This window comes from Cherax quadricarinatus, unplaced genomic scaffold (genome assembly GCF_038502225.1).
Source record: "Cherax quadricarinatus isolate ZL_2023a unplaced genomic scaffold, ASM3850222v1 Contig735, whole genome shotgun sequence".
Taxonomy (NCBI): domain Eukaryota; kingdom Metazoa; phylum Arthropoda; class Malacostraca; order Decapoda; family Parastacidae; genus Cherax; species Cherax quadricarinatus.
Window position 1 is genome coordinate 55,746 of NW_027195761.1, and position 15,426 is coordinate 71,171.

General features: G+C 43.0%; 1 long non-coding RNA gene across 1 annotated transcript in view; it reads right to left on the bottom strand.

Annotated features, from left to right (window-relative positions):
• The window catches only part of LOC128690997 (uncharacterized), a 57,622-nt gene extending 54,431 nt beyond the window's left edge, over window positions 1-3,191 (bottom strand). Inside the window, exon 1 of the long non-coding RNA XR_011391237.1 lies at window positions 3,034-3,191. This is a non-coding gene — a long non-coding RNA (uncharacterized lncRNA). The remainder of the gene's footprint in view (window positions 1-3,033) is intronic.
• Between the last annotated feature and the right edge of the window lie 12,235 nt (window positions 3,192-15,426).

Below are 15,426 nucleotides of genomic sequence, written 5' to 3' on the forward strand. Positions count from 1 at the left end.
CTTGAGTAGAAATATTCCTACAGTTTTGGCAGGAGATTTTGATGCCCATCATCCTGCACTCTTTAACTGCGGAGCTGATAATCCGTTGGGTAACTTAAAGGGAAATCACTTATTTAATGTCATGAAAACCAGAAATCTGTCGTTTCAAGGCCCATTCTTTAAGTCGTATGTAGGACCTCATCCGGGGACACCAGATATAGTCTTGACCAACAGAGACTGTGACGTATTCCAGGTCACAAGTTCCTTTTGAGATTGACAGTGGGGCGTCTATCTGGACATTATCCGAAGAATGGGTCGAGACATTCAAAGGATATTGGACCATGTTCTAGGAAGGTAACTGCATATGGTAATTTGAAAATAAATCTCTTGGGAAAGGTTGATTTCCGGGACACTATAATAACTTAGAGATATCTCAAGTGTTAAATATAGTGAAGTCAAATAATAGTAAATTGTGTGGAAAAGATCTCATGAAAGAGGTAGGGATTTACCTTGCTGGATTAGATGAATCTACTCAAATTAATAAACTACCCAAACTAAGGGTCGGCACTCCAAATGAATTCTTTATGAATGAAACCCAAAATCTGGTCATCTCAAAAATAATATCCTAACACCACAAGACTTTGAAAAAGCAATAAATGACACACCTATGCACTCTGCCTCAGGCCTAGACTCATGGAACTCCGTGTTCATCAAAAACTACAAGAAGCCCCTGTTACGTGCCTTCCGCATTCTATAGAGAGGGAGCATGGACACAGGGGTCATCCCACAATCACTAAAAACAACAGACATAGCCCCACTCTACAAAGGTGGCAGCTAAGTAATTAAAAAGAACTGCAGATCGACAGCACTAACATCCCATATCACAAAAATCTTTGAAAGGGTTCTAAGAAGCAAGATCCCAAACCACCTAAACACCCATCAGTTACACAACCCAGGGCAACATGGGTTTAGAGCAGGTTGCTCCTGCCTGTCCCAGCTACTGGACCATTATGACAAGGTCCTGGATGCTGTTGAGGATTAACAAAATGCAGAGTAATATACATAGGCTTTGCAAAAGCCTTCCACAAGTTTGACCATAGTGTAAGAGTGCACAAAATGCGAGAGAAAGGAATAACAAGAAAAGTTGGTAGATGGATCTATAACTTCCTGACAAATAGAACATAAAGAGTAATAGTAAACAGAGTTAAGTCCGAGGCATCTACAGTGAAAAGCTCTGTTCCACAAGGCACAGTATTTGCTCCTATCCTATTCCTCATCCTCATATCTGACTTAGGCAGAAATGTAAGTCATAGCTCCGTGTCTTCCTTTGTGAATGACACCCGAATTGTCATGACAGTGACCTCCATCGAAGACACCGCGAGACTCCAAGCGGACATCAACCAAATCTTAAAATGGGCCACTCAAAACAATATGAAGTTCAATGAAGAGAAATTTCAACTACTCAGATATGCAACACCTGCCGTATCAGGGCATACAACAGTTTCTAACCATACCATAGAGCGAAAAAGTAATGTGAAAGACCTGGGAGTGATAATGTCAGAGGATCTCACCTTCAAAGACCACAACAACGTATCTACTGCATCTGCTATGAAGATGATAGGATGGATAAAGAGAACCTTCAAAACTAGGGATGCCAAGCCCATGATGATTCTCTTCAAATCGCTTGTGCTCTCTAGGCTGGAATACTGCTGTACATTAACTGCCCCCTTCAAGGCAGGCGAAATTGTTGAACTGCAGAGTGTACATAGAACTTTCACGGAACACGTAAGTACGATAAGGTACGTAAGTTACTGTGAATGGTTGAAGTCCCTTGATTTGCATTCCCTGGAATGCAAACGAGAGTGATACAAGATAATATTCACTTGGAAAATCATAGAGGGATTAGTACCAAACTTGCATACGAAAATCACTCCCTATGAAAGCAAAAGACTCGGCAGGAGATGCAACATTCCCTCAGTGAAAATCAGGGACGCCACGAGTACACTGAGAGACAACACAATGTGTCAGGGGCCCAAGACTGTTCAACTTCCTCCCAGCATACATAAGGGGGATTACCAATAGACTCCTGGCTGTCTCCAAAAAGGCACTGGACAGGCACCTAAAGTCAGTACCTGACCAGCCGGGCTGTGGTTCGTACGTCAGTTTGCGTGCGGCCAGCAGTAACAGACTGGTTGATCAGACCCATACCACGAGGCCTGGCCTCAGACCATTTGTCTCCAGGTAAATATGTATGCATGTAAATAGTAACTAGGACACACCTTTATTGAATGTTGAAAGTCAATCAGAATGGGCATTCATAATAAATGACAAAGAAACGAAATTTCACTAATTGGCTATGTATCTTCGATGATAAAGCACTTGAACGCCCAAATAGTTGCTTGGATCCTGTCCTTGGTACAGTAAACCAGTGTTCAAAATTTGTAGGCAGTCGAATGAAGTATTTTAAACTCCTAAAGCAAAGTTTGGAGAAGAGAATCAGGAACCATGTGAAGGTGTGTCTTCGGGGATAATTAAGTCAGCGGTTGAAAACAGGAGACAACAATTGGCACTGACGAACCTTACCTAACCTAACTGAGTAAATATGTGAATGGGTTCATTAACAGTAAAAGATCAACAATAATACCATCTAATTATCTAATAGAAGAAAAGACATTTAGATATCTGCGGGTAACCACAGGTAGGCGAGGCGAATTAAAAGAGGACTGGAAGCGTGTTTAGTTAGTTAGTTTAATATCTTTATTATGCAGCCCATACCCATCCTGTGGGCGGTAGTCAAAAGATTACAGAGGTACATAATGGGTCTATGGACTGGGCCCCAAAGTTTTGATAGTTGAGCAAGGTAATGAACTCCAGGTATATCTGGTTACAATCATGACAAGTTACAAAGATATTTACAGATTACATAGGTACATAATGGGTCCAGCGACTGGGCCCTGATAGTACGTCTTTAAATAGTTGAATGACAGATTTATCATTATGGCGTGAAGCAATAGAACGAAAACATTTTAAATTAAGCAGATTCGTGAAATATACCTGTACACTCCCTTTTCTTCAGTTGAGTAATAGAATCCCTCTGGAGGTGCAGTGTGAGGGATAAACACTCAAGTGGTGGAAGACCAACACTCGACACACTCACAGTCCTCTGTTCAATACACTGGTCCCTGAGTCCTGGCAAACTAATATACAGCGTGTAGAGATAACGTAGTGTTACAGAAATATTCTCCAATCATCTTCTGATATGGTATTTGTTTTACAATTGCTGATTAAGTCTTCATGTGTAGATCAAGTAGAGATGGAAACCTTACGTATATTAATTAAGGCAAGAAATAAAAACAGTTCTGTTCAAGGTGAATTGATTAAATCAGCGTGACTAAGCTTTGTACTGTAGATAACCTCTTCTCCGACGCTTATGTCAATCAGCATCTAAACTTACTTAAAGATATACGAGTTGCAGTTTGCAACATGTGTCTTATAATGCGGAAATAGGTATACTACTATTACTACTACTAATAATATTAATAATAATAATAACAATCTTTATTTCTACAAGTACATGGTAAAACTAATACAGACCTAGTTGACATCACTGACATACTATATAGAAACCCCCCTTGTTATACCTGGAGTATACCTGGTGGGAATTTCGGGGGTCAACGCCCCCGCAGCCAGGTCCGTGACCAGACATTGTGATGGATCAGGGCCTGATCGACCAGGTTGTTACTGCTGGCCGCACATAAACCAACGTACGAGCCTCAGCCCAGCTCGTAAGGTACTGAATTTAGGTGCCTGTCCAGCGCCTTGAAGACAGCCAGGGGTCTATTGGCAATCCCCATTACGTATGCTGGGATTCACTTAAACAGTCTTGGGGCCCCTGACAACATGTTGTCTCTTAGCATACTCGTGGCGCCCCTGCTTTTCATTGGGGGAATGGTGCATCTCCTCCCGAGCCTTTTGCTTTCTTAGGGAGTGATTTTCGTTTGCAGATTTGGGACTAGTTTCTCTAGGATTTTCCAAGTGAATATTATAATGTGTCTCTCACCTGCTTTCCAGGGAGTACAAATCAAGGGACTTCAGCCGTTTCCAGTAATTTACATGCTTTATCGAACTTATACAAGCTGTAAAGGCTCTCTGTATATTCTCAAGGTTCGCAATTTCGCCTGCTTTGAAGGGAGCAGTTAGTGTACAGCAACAATCCAGCAGAGAGAGAACAAGCGATTTGAAAAAAAGTCATTATGGGTTTGGCATCTCTGGTTCTGAAGGTTCTCATTATCCATCCTATCATTTTCTTAGCAGATGTGGTAGATACATCGTGGTGTCTTTTAAAGTGAGATTCTCTGACATTATCACTCCCAGATTAGAATTTGTTTTATACTCCGATATGTAGAGTATTTCAGGCAACTAAATTAAGTTAATCTTGTTCCCCAGGATGCGATCCAAAACTAAGTCATCTAACACATAGGTACCTACTTTCCGCTAGATGAACAATGGCAGCAGGTGTAACGAAACATGCCCAACTCTTCACCAGTTCTGGGATCGATCCCGGACCCTCAGTGTGTGAATTGAGGACGCTATCAATCACATTTAAAAGATCTAGGAGGTTGGAGTTACCATTATCATACACTGATAAAGCTTGAGGTCAATACGTCGGACCTTGAATGTGAAGATCAGACTCCTGAAAGAAAGATCAGTACATCGTTAGTGTATTGTAAAGCTGTAACTCAAGAGGCACAAAAGTTGGAACTCAAACCATGTCCAGCAACGCTAAAATTGGATATCAACTGAATGAATGATTGTAAAGATATTTAATATTTTATATCACTGCACTGTAGCAAAGGATTTTTTTACACATTAATTTTATTGGGTAAGAGCTGTTATCCCACATCAGCTCACGTTCCTGCTGTTTGTCAAACTGGCAAAACACCATTATATATTAAAATCTTATCAGACTGAGCTCTGCTTACAAACACTAAATAGATATTATCCAGCCACTCACCAGTACTATTACAAACACTGATAGCGGCCACATTGCCACTCAACACTACTTACTTTTTTTTTATATTTTATTTAAAAAGTACATCACAGAACATAAAAAACAAACAGGCCTTATCCGTCAACAGATGTAATAAACTTTCCATGGCCATATAATACCACATACAAATATAAAAATTATGCATCATGTAACAAAGAGTATCTAATGAAAACACAAACAATTACCAAATTAGGGAAAGTATTGATACATACTTCCGTACAAACTACATCAACAGTAAAACCAGATATTCTTTACTATGACTTAAGTCATGAGGTACTAACTCAAAAGAGCACAGTATGTTTCATACCGTAACCTTGCGAACTAAGAGAGCGGTCAGGTTCACGCGCGCGGAGCAAAAAAAATTCGAAAAAATATGAAAATAGAGTTATTGTTACCAAAAAAAATAGCTGAACTTTCTGGCTACACTCTGGTATAATTATTATCCTTGTACGATGTTTCTAAAAGGAATTACAGCCATTTATAACAGGCATGGTGACAGTGCTGACGCGTCATATTGCGTAAGAAGCGCTAACTCGGCTTTGTTTACGTTTTTTCCCCGTGTTATTTTTATCGTTTTCTTATATCTTTATGTCTAATATAATACAAATTCACTGTCTGAGATCATGCCCGAGCGGGCGGAGCTAATATGGTCAAGTAACCAGTCAGGTACCCTGGGTATAGTACCCAAAATGGCCGACACCTCCAGTCAAAAAAATATTCCATAAATATTCCATACCCACGCTAATATCAATTATAAGGCTTATTTATCTATCACAATTGATCTATTATGACATAATGCAATATAATAATAGCATATAAACATAAAAAGCACACCGTAAAAAATAATATATAGCATAATATGATGCTCAAGAGGGAAAAATTTCTATCGGTGTATCCCGTGAAGTTTCGTATCTCTTACAAGTGATGAGAGAAAACGGATTTACAATGGTTAACTGTAATAAACACTCGTAGGTCACGCAAAAAGTGTAAAATAAAGCGAATTTTTCGGGGAAAAAAATTATTTCCCGGGCAGCTGGGGTGCCGCGCGCTTCGGCCTATATCTCGAAAGTAACTTATTTACCTATTTAGGGACAATTCATCTTTATTTATGAATGAATTGACTTGATTTTCACAACAAACATAGGAGAATGATTGCTTTACAAGGTGGAGTGTACCTTTCTGAACTATCCCAAATATTTTTAGATTTATGTGGGCAACAAGACCGACATCTTCCAATATGTCAAAAAAGTTATGAAACTTATTTTTTTTAGCATGAAGATAAGGTTTATTTTAGAATAGGTACACTTACAGTGATGGAATTAGAGGTGTTCTATCAGCAGCAAGTGTCAAAACCACTTTTCCAAGTACCACTGAGAAGGACTCCCCTGCCAAATGCAATTTTTCGTAAATTTTGCATATTTCATTTCCTTTTTGGCCGATGTGATTGAAACTTCAGCACAGGATATTTGATATAAGCTTCTAATAGTACACCAAAAATGAACGTAATCGGTTGAAAAATAAAGAAGTCGATATGTTTCACCTGCCCGCTCCCTAAACCTCCCCCTACCCCAGACAGAAGCCCCCCATCCTTTATCTGAGAAGTACAATATAAAATTAGAACCACAAGAGTGCACAGTAAATAAAGTTAACCCTAACACATCTATATATGCTATACAAAAGTATGAATTGTACAACACGTAAGAATATGAAGCATACACTACAATGGTACATCTGTTCCTAAAACTTAAAATGGTAAAGGTTATAACTGCCTCATGGCTTACAAAACAAACTGCAAATGCAATAATTTTTTTTTATTTAAAAATGCATTACAATACCTTAAAAATAAAGATTAAAAGAACCCCTTATCGACTCCACCACAGAAAATATAAATTTTTCATTTCCTAAATACACACTGCAGGTTCATCTTTGTGCTGTCACAAAATATCCCCCATCACCTATGTTTTTTATCTCTTTACTCGAATGCCAAAACCCAGATTATCCATTTCATCAATCAAAAATTATATTACAATAAGTATGGTTATTTCAATTATACTTATCACCCGACTAATAGGTGTACATTGTCATTACAGAGAATTCCATGAAAATTACTTAGGAATTAATACAAATATTGACAATCCTCTCAATCCTTCCCGTCCTCTACGTACAGTGTACACACATTCAAGTACATGTCGTGATGATCCAATCATAATTAAATTACCCCCCCCCCCTTTTCCCCAGTGCAAAATTAAGTGCCACTTGCACTAGGCGTCACAATATCTTACATTTGTTTACTTAACTAACAGTTTTTAGTTTAATATGTTTATTATGCACCCCATACCCATCCTGTGGGCGGTAGTCAAAAGATTACAGAGGTACATAATTGGTCCAGGGACTGGACTCCAAAGTTTTGATAGCTGAGCAAGTTACAGAGGTAATGAACTCACAATTTACAAAGGTAATGAACTCACAATTTACAAAGGTAATGAACTCACAATTTACAAAGGTAATGAACTCACAATTTACAAAGGTAATGAACTCACAATTTACAAAGGTAATGAACTCCAGGTAAGTCTGGTCACAATCATGACAAGTTACAAAGGTATTTACAGATTACAGAGGTACGTAATGGGTCCAGGGACTGGGCCCCCAAAGTTTTGATAGCTGAACTAGGTACAAAGGTAATGAGTTCACAAGTTACAAAGGTAATGAATTCTGTAGAATGGTTACTTACGTTTATACATGGCTACAATCATGAACAAATTATAGAGTAATGAGCAATTCACACTTCCACACCCGGTCACAACTGTAATGAGTTATTGGTGCAAATATTGATTGTTGAGTCACACACACCACACACACACACACACACACACACACACACACACACACACACACACACACACACACACACACACACACACACACACACACACACACACACGCACTTTAGTTTAATATCTTTATTATGCACCACATACCCATCCTGTGGGCGGTAGTCAAAAGATTACAAAGGTACATAATGGGTCCAGTGACTGGACCCCAAAGTTATGATAGCTGAACTAGTTACAAAGGTAATGAACTCCAGGTAGATCTGGTCACAATCATGGCAAGTTACAGAGGTAATGAATCAGCTTCACTCCTATACATGGTTACAGTCATGAACAAATTACAAAGTAATGAACCACTGATACGTCCACACCTGGTCACAATTGTAATGAGTTATAAATACAAATATTAAGTGGATCATACACCCACACTAGCGCGTGCTCGCACATACACACACGAGGGCGCACGCACGGACATGTGCACACGAGCGTACAAATATATGCATACACACAAAATATAGATAGTAATTACTTGACAAAGTGAAGGGTACCAAATAATATGGTAACAGAACACTAGATATTGAAACACACATACTAAATATATATTCCCATATTTATGTATTGTCATGTTCAACAAGATATATATGTTTATTAACAAAGTTCCAGAGCAATATCAGACTTACTCTTTCACACACTAAAAAACATAATATAACATTATAGCTCCTAATAAAACATGTACAGAGCAGTACTACCTCAATTATTAAAAAACCATCCTGGCACAAGACACTTCGGAAAGCCACCCCCTGACACTCGCCGCAAGCGCCCGCACCCCACAATCACCCCCCACCTCCCGCATGCACCAAGACACATACAGAAAATCTGCCACCACATACATCACTGCCCTCCGAATGTCCTTGGAAACCCCGCCCACATCAAAATGCAAAGCCTCAAAGTCGAAATGTTTCTTCCCCCTCCCGCCAATATACCCAAAACTCTCGCTAACCATGTCCTTACAACCTCCAATTTTTCACAAAAATATACAGCATGAAAAGCGGTCTCCTCTTCCCCACAATGCAAACAAGTGCCAGCACCTACATAACCCATTCTATATAGCACCGACCTTGAAGCTAGAATTCCCATAAAGAACCTATATACCACTTCACGAACCCTTGGCTTTAATTTAATCTTCCGAAAGTCTTCCCAAATGCCCCTCCAAGCATACATTGGGTATGTTGCTACTCCCTGTATCACTTCACCCTGTCTACCTGTCCTCCCCAGCCTACTTGCCCTTACTTTTCTTGCATCTCGTATTGCCAACAAATTATGCACCATATCTTCACACACCAATAACGCCTTCCCCTTCCACCATTTTCGCACATCCTCCATGACCTCGCCCACCCTTCTACCCCTCTCCCCTCCCGCCCTCAAGTAGTGCTGCTTCACATACCCGGGTTCGATTCCCGGCGGGTGGAAACATTTCGACACGTTTCCTTACACCTGTTGTCCTGTTCACCTAGCAGCAAATAGGTACCTGGGTGTTAGTCGACTGGTGTGGGTCGCATCCTGGGGGACAAGATTAAGGACCCCAATGGAAATAAGTTAGACAGTCCTCGATGACGCACTGACTTTCTTGGGTTATCCTGGGTGGCTAACCCTCCGGGGTTAAAAATCCGAACGAAATCTTATCTTATCTTATCTCTTATCTCTTATACACTGCCTTCACGCGTGTGTCCAAAGGTATAAGACCTAGCCCTCCCTGTCGCGTGCCATGGCCTCCCATAACCCCACACATACCTTAAAACCGCTCTCTCCAGTTCCTGAATATCACACGACCTCAGGGGATATACTTCTGCCACTCCCCACACTTTACTATACACAAGTGTGTTTACTACCACCACCCTCTGCTGCAAGGTTACATCCCCGGCCCTCCACCCTCGCATCCTTCCCTTCGCTCTGCTCACAACATCCTTGGAATTTATTCTCTGCACCTCCCCCACGTCCGCCATGTACACAACCCCACATATCTTAATTCTATCCACTACGTTCCACCCATACAGTTCCCCCCCCACCCACGCGCCTACTTCCAATAACTTAGACTTTGCTCCATTAACCCTCATCCCTGTTGCCCCACCAAAAATCTATATTATACATCCCACATTCCCCAATCCTATTTCCCCTCCCACCAGTACGGTGGTGTCATCCACATACCCCATAATACCACATCTGCCAGGACCCTCCTCTCCCCGCTCCTTCACTCCTTTCTCTACAAGCCTATAAAAAGGGTCCTGCATGCATGCAAAGAGTATTTAAGACAAGGGGCACCCCTTCCCCAACTGCACCGGCAGCCCTAACTTCCCATTAACCTGTACCCTGACCCTCGCAGGCGTATACAAAGTTGTCACCTGTTGCACAATCTCATCCCCAAAACCCTGTTTTTGTAAAATACTCCACATCATACGTCTATCTACACTGTCATAAGCCTGCTTCCAATCAATCCCCAAGATCCTCCCCGCTTGTCTACCCTCCACGAAATCCCTAATTCTTCCATGCCCCTCATGCATGCTTCGACCTGGAATCCCACACTGTCCTCTATGTAGTACTCGGTCAAGCACCTTTTTCATTCGATTACCTAAAACCTTCGCAAAAACTTTATAATCAGCACACATGAGGGAGATCGCCCTAAAAGCACCCAAGGTCTTCCCCCCCCCACCCTTATAGACCAAAACAACTACCCCCGTGCCCTGCGATTCCCCCAAAACTCCTCTTTCCTTCATACAGTTAAGCAACGAGACCAGACATTCCTTCATGCAATCCCAATGTGTAATATAGAAATCATTAGGAATTCCATCAATGCCCAGCGCTTTTCCCCTACTCAAGCCCATTACTGCCTTCTCCACCTCCTCCTCACTGATCCTACCCTCTAGTACTGCTCTCTCCTCCTCCCCTAAAATACCCCGAATTCCTTCCCCTAGAATCTCTCCCTCCCTCCCTCCACCCTCCCCCTGCTTAAAATTCTCCCTAAACCAAAAATCAGCATAATTACTCATTCCATCGGTGGTACTAAGTACCTGCCCATCCCTATATCCCCCCACCCCTTTACACACCTCTAATTCCATAATCGTGGCCATCTGTTGCCTATTCCTAAATTTCCTCAAAACACATCCTGACGGTTTGTCACCCCATAGTACCTCCTCTAATCCTTCCCTCACACGTATTGCATCAAAACGAGAATTTTGTATCTCCTTAAATCTTCCCCTTAAAACCTCTATTTCTCCATGTCTAGCCCCCCCGCCCCCTCCATAACAATCATTGAGCTGCCCCTCAAAATATTTCTGTAAACCAAACCTCCACCTCGCCTCATCCCATCCTCTATGCTGATAATACTCCTTAATCTGCAATTTAGCATGCTTCTCCCACCATTCCAATACATCCTCCTCTTTGTTGCGAACCTCCCAGAGTTGCCTCCACCATTCCCTAAAAACAACCCCTCCCCCTTCCCCTGAAGTAGCCTCACATTCATTTTCCAATAACCCACATACCTACGAACCATCCCTTCCCATGCCATCTCTGCCAAAACAGCACGATGGTCCGAAAAACCTAAATCAATCGTCATTACACTTTCTACTGTGATATCTTGTGTTTTATATATATGATCCAACCTGGCAGCATAACCTCTCCGCATAAACGTGTGCTCCACTCTCCACCCATCGCCACTATGTCATAAACCCCTGCATCCCTCAACAAATCCCTCAATACCCCAAGCACACACTCTGCCCCTCTCGGCTCCACATCCTTATTCCTGATTACACAGTTCCAATCCCCACCTATTATAGAAACCATGGGTAAACCCCGCAAGTAGAAAAGCAAAACCTCCCTTACAAAATCCACCTTTACCCGTATGTTTCTATCAGCCGGTATATATATCCCCAGAAAACATACTCTAATCTCGCCCCATAGCCCCTCCACCCTCACCACCCTCCCCTCCCCCCCCCCTCTTCCCACCTCTTCCCACCTGAGCACGTGAAATGGGCTGGATTCCCTCACTGCTACTGCCACCCCACCCTTTAATTTCCCTGAACTACCAGCATACATCCTAAAACCGTTCAGCCTCAACTCTCTGCCACACTTAAAATTGTGTTCTTGAATAAAACACACATCAATGTTAAAACGCCGCAAAACATCCTCCAACCATACTCGTTTAACATCGGCTCTAAGGCCATTCACGTTTATAGTTAGGCACTTAAAGATTCAGAAAGGGTGGCTTTCCTCTATGTCTCTGTCTCTTGTCAATTACACTTTTTGCTGCTCCTGTCTTTTCCCGTGCACTCTTTCCCGCCTGAACCCCCTCCCCCCATGTGCACTACCCTGCCCCTTCTTAATCACTCCCGCCCACGTCTTCTTCTCAGAACGCTGAGCTGGAGTAATAACCTCATCATCCGACGAACCTCCAGCTCTCTTTCTAGATGTTCCCTCAAAATCCATGTCATTATTTCCACTCTCCTTGTGCACCTCAGCTTCCACCTGGAGCAACTGCAACATACCAGACTCTGACCCCGGAGGTCCTGGAATCTGCCCAATCAGGTCCTCCTCAACCATCAGAGGGGATTTCCTCCGCTGGCACATCCAGGAAAGACTTAATCATCTCCTGTAGGGGTGCAGATAACTCCTGTAGGTCACCGGCCTCTCCCACCCCCACAGGCTGCTGCTCAACACCCGGGTCTGCCTGCGGGGAGCATCCGAAGCCACTGGTAGCGTCACACAGTTCTCTACCACGCCCTCCACTTCGTCCGCCCAATTACCTTTGCCTACTGCACCCATAGCCTTAGGCAGAGGTGCCACCAGAGACTCTGTGGCTACTTGCAGTACCAAAGGCCGCGGCGCTGCTGCCTTACCACACCCAGCTGCCATGTGGTCAAATGCGCCACACAGGCGCGAGGGAACATGAACATACGAGGGAATAGGCCTTCTCAAGGTCATCTTGACGGTGTAAGATCCTGCAGGCAGCCCTGCATAGATTCCATCCGTCCATCGTCCTAAAGTTATAGCATGCTCCTCACCATATCGTTGAAAAGTGTCTCTGATATCCACATCATCTGCTTCAAAAGGAACGTTGCGGATCCTCACCCAGGTGTAGTATTTTGAGGCATCCCACAGGGGTACCTCCAGTCCAGATGATACGGCGATGTTCTTCTCCTGGTACTGAGTCACTGTCCTTTCATATGCCTCCGCTGTGCAGAACTTTATGAAGATTCTTGAAGAACCATTAAGCGATATTCCATGAAGTTCATCACTGTCAATGCCAAACGTGTCCTGTATAATCGTTGGTAATAAACCAGAGGCATTCGTCGGGTAAATTGTTCCTTTCACAAGGTCAACACACACTGTGTTGCTCCTCCTGCGGTAGCTGGCAGCCATCTTGGTGAAAATAGGAAGTTGCACAACAGAGAAAGCAGGAGCATGTGCACACCACACCCACAAGACCCATGAGCGATATGGTCAATGGTGTTTACCTGGAGTTTACCTGGAGAGAGTTCCGGGGGTCAACGCCCCCGCGGCCCGGTCTGTGACCAGGCCTCCTGGTGGATCAGAGCCTGATCAACCAGGCTGTTGCTGCTGGCTGCACGCAAACCAACGTACGAGCCACAGCCCGGCTGATCCGGAACTGACTTTAGGTGTTTGTCCAGTGCCAGCTTGAAGACTGCCAGGGGTCTGTTGGTAATCCCCTTTATGTGTGCTGGGAGGCAGTTGAACAGTCTCGGGCCCCTGACACTTATTGTATGGTCTCTTAACGTGCTAGTGACACCCCTGCTTTTCATTGGGGGGATGTTGCATCGTCTGCCAAGTCTTTTGCTTTCGTAGTGAGTGATTTTCGTGTGCAAGTTCGGTACTAGTCCCTCTAGGATTTTCCAGGTGTATATAATCATGTATCTCTCCCTCCTGCGTTCCAGGGAATACAGGTTTAGGAACCTCAAGCGCTCCCAATAATTGAGGTGTTTTATCTCCGTTATGCGCGCCGTGAAAGTTCTCTGTACATTTTCTAGGTCGGCAGTTATAGAACCATCTACCCATTTTTCCTGCTATTCCTTTATCACGCATTTTGTGCGCTATTGCACCATTATCACACTTTTCGAAGGCTTTCGCAGTGTCTGTATGCTACATATACTACACCTACATTTTGCTTGTCCTCCAGAGCATCCAGACCCTAGTAGGTTTAGTGTTTTGTTTTGATTGTAATAATAAAGAACATCCAAGACTATGTCATAGTGGTCCAGTAGTTGTGAGAACCAGGAACGACCTGCTGTAATTGTAGGGGAATAATTATTACACTCTCTTTTGTCCCCATTGTCTTTATACAAAGAAACTATGCATGTTCTCTGCCAATCCCTAGGTACTTTCTCCTCTTCTATATATTTATTAAATAATAGTACCACTTCAGAACTATATCCCCCACCTGCTTTTAACATTTCTGTCTTGATCCCATCAATCCAAGCTGCTTTACTGACTTTCATTCTATCCACTGCCTCAAGCAAGTTCCCCACAATCACATAGGCTCTTCCTCACTCCTAAAGGATATTATACCTCCTTTACCAGTGCATTAAAACACAGCTTTCCTCTCTTCATTAACATTAACAGTTCATCAAAATATTCCCTCCATCGTCCCGATGCCTCCAACTCGCCATCTAATAACTCTGCTCTTTTGTTTTAAACTGCCAAATACATTTGTATCCCTAGGCCTTCTCAACTTTTATTTAATAAATGTATGGAAGAGGGGAAGGTATTTAGGTGGCAGAGAACCTGGAGTTTACCTGGAGAGAGTTTCGGGGGTCAACGCCCCCGCGGCCCGGTCTGTGACCAGGCCTCCTGGTGGATCAGCGCCTGATCAACCAGGCTGTTGCTGCTGGCTGCACGCAAACCAACGTACGAGCCACAGCCCGGCTGATCAGGAACTGACTTTAGGTGCTTGTCCAGTGCCAGCTTGAAGACTGCCAGGGGTCTGTTGGTAATCCCCCTTATGTGTGCTGGGAGGCAGTTGAACAGTCTCGGGCCCCTGACACTTATTGTATGGTCTCTTAACGTGCTAGTGACACCCCTGCTTTTCATTGGGGGGATGGTGCATCGTCTGCCAAGTCTTTTGCTTTCGTAGTGAGTGATTTTCGTGTGCAAGTTCGGTACTAGTCCCTCTAGGATTTTCCAGGTGTATATAATCATGTATCTCTCCCGCCTGCGTTCCAGGGAATACAGGTTTAGGAACCTCAAGCGCTCCCAGTAATTGAGGTGCATAGTTCCTGCGTATAAAGGCAACTGGGACGAAACAGAATGTAAAAATTGAAGGGAAATAAGCCAGTTGAGCATACCTGGTAAAGTTTATGGTAGTTATTATTGAAAGAATTATGTATAAGATGGACAGCAGGATTGCATATGAACAAGGAGGCTTTAGGAAGGGTAGGAGGTGTGTAGACCAAGTGTTTACAGTGAAGCATATAGGTAAACAGTATTTAGATAAGAGTAAAGAGGTCTTCGTTGCATTTATGGATTTGGAAAAGGCATATGATAGGGTGGATATGAGAGAAA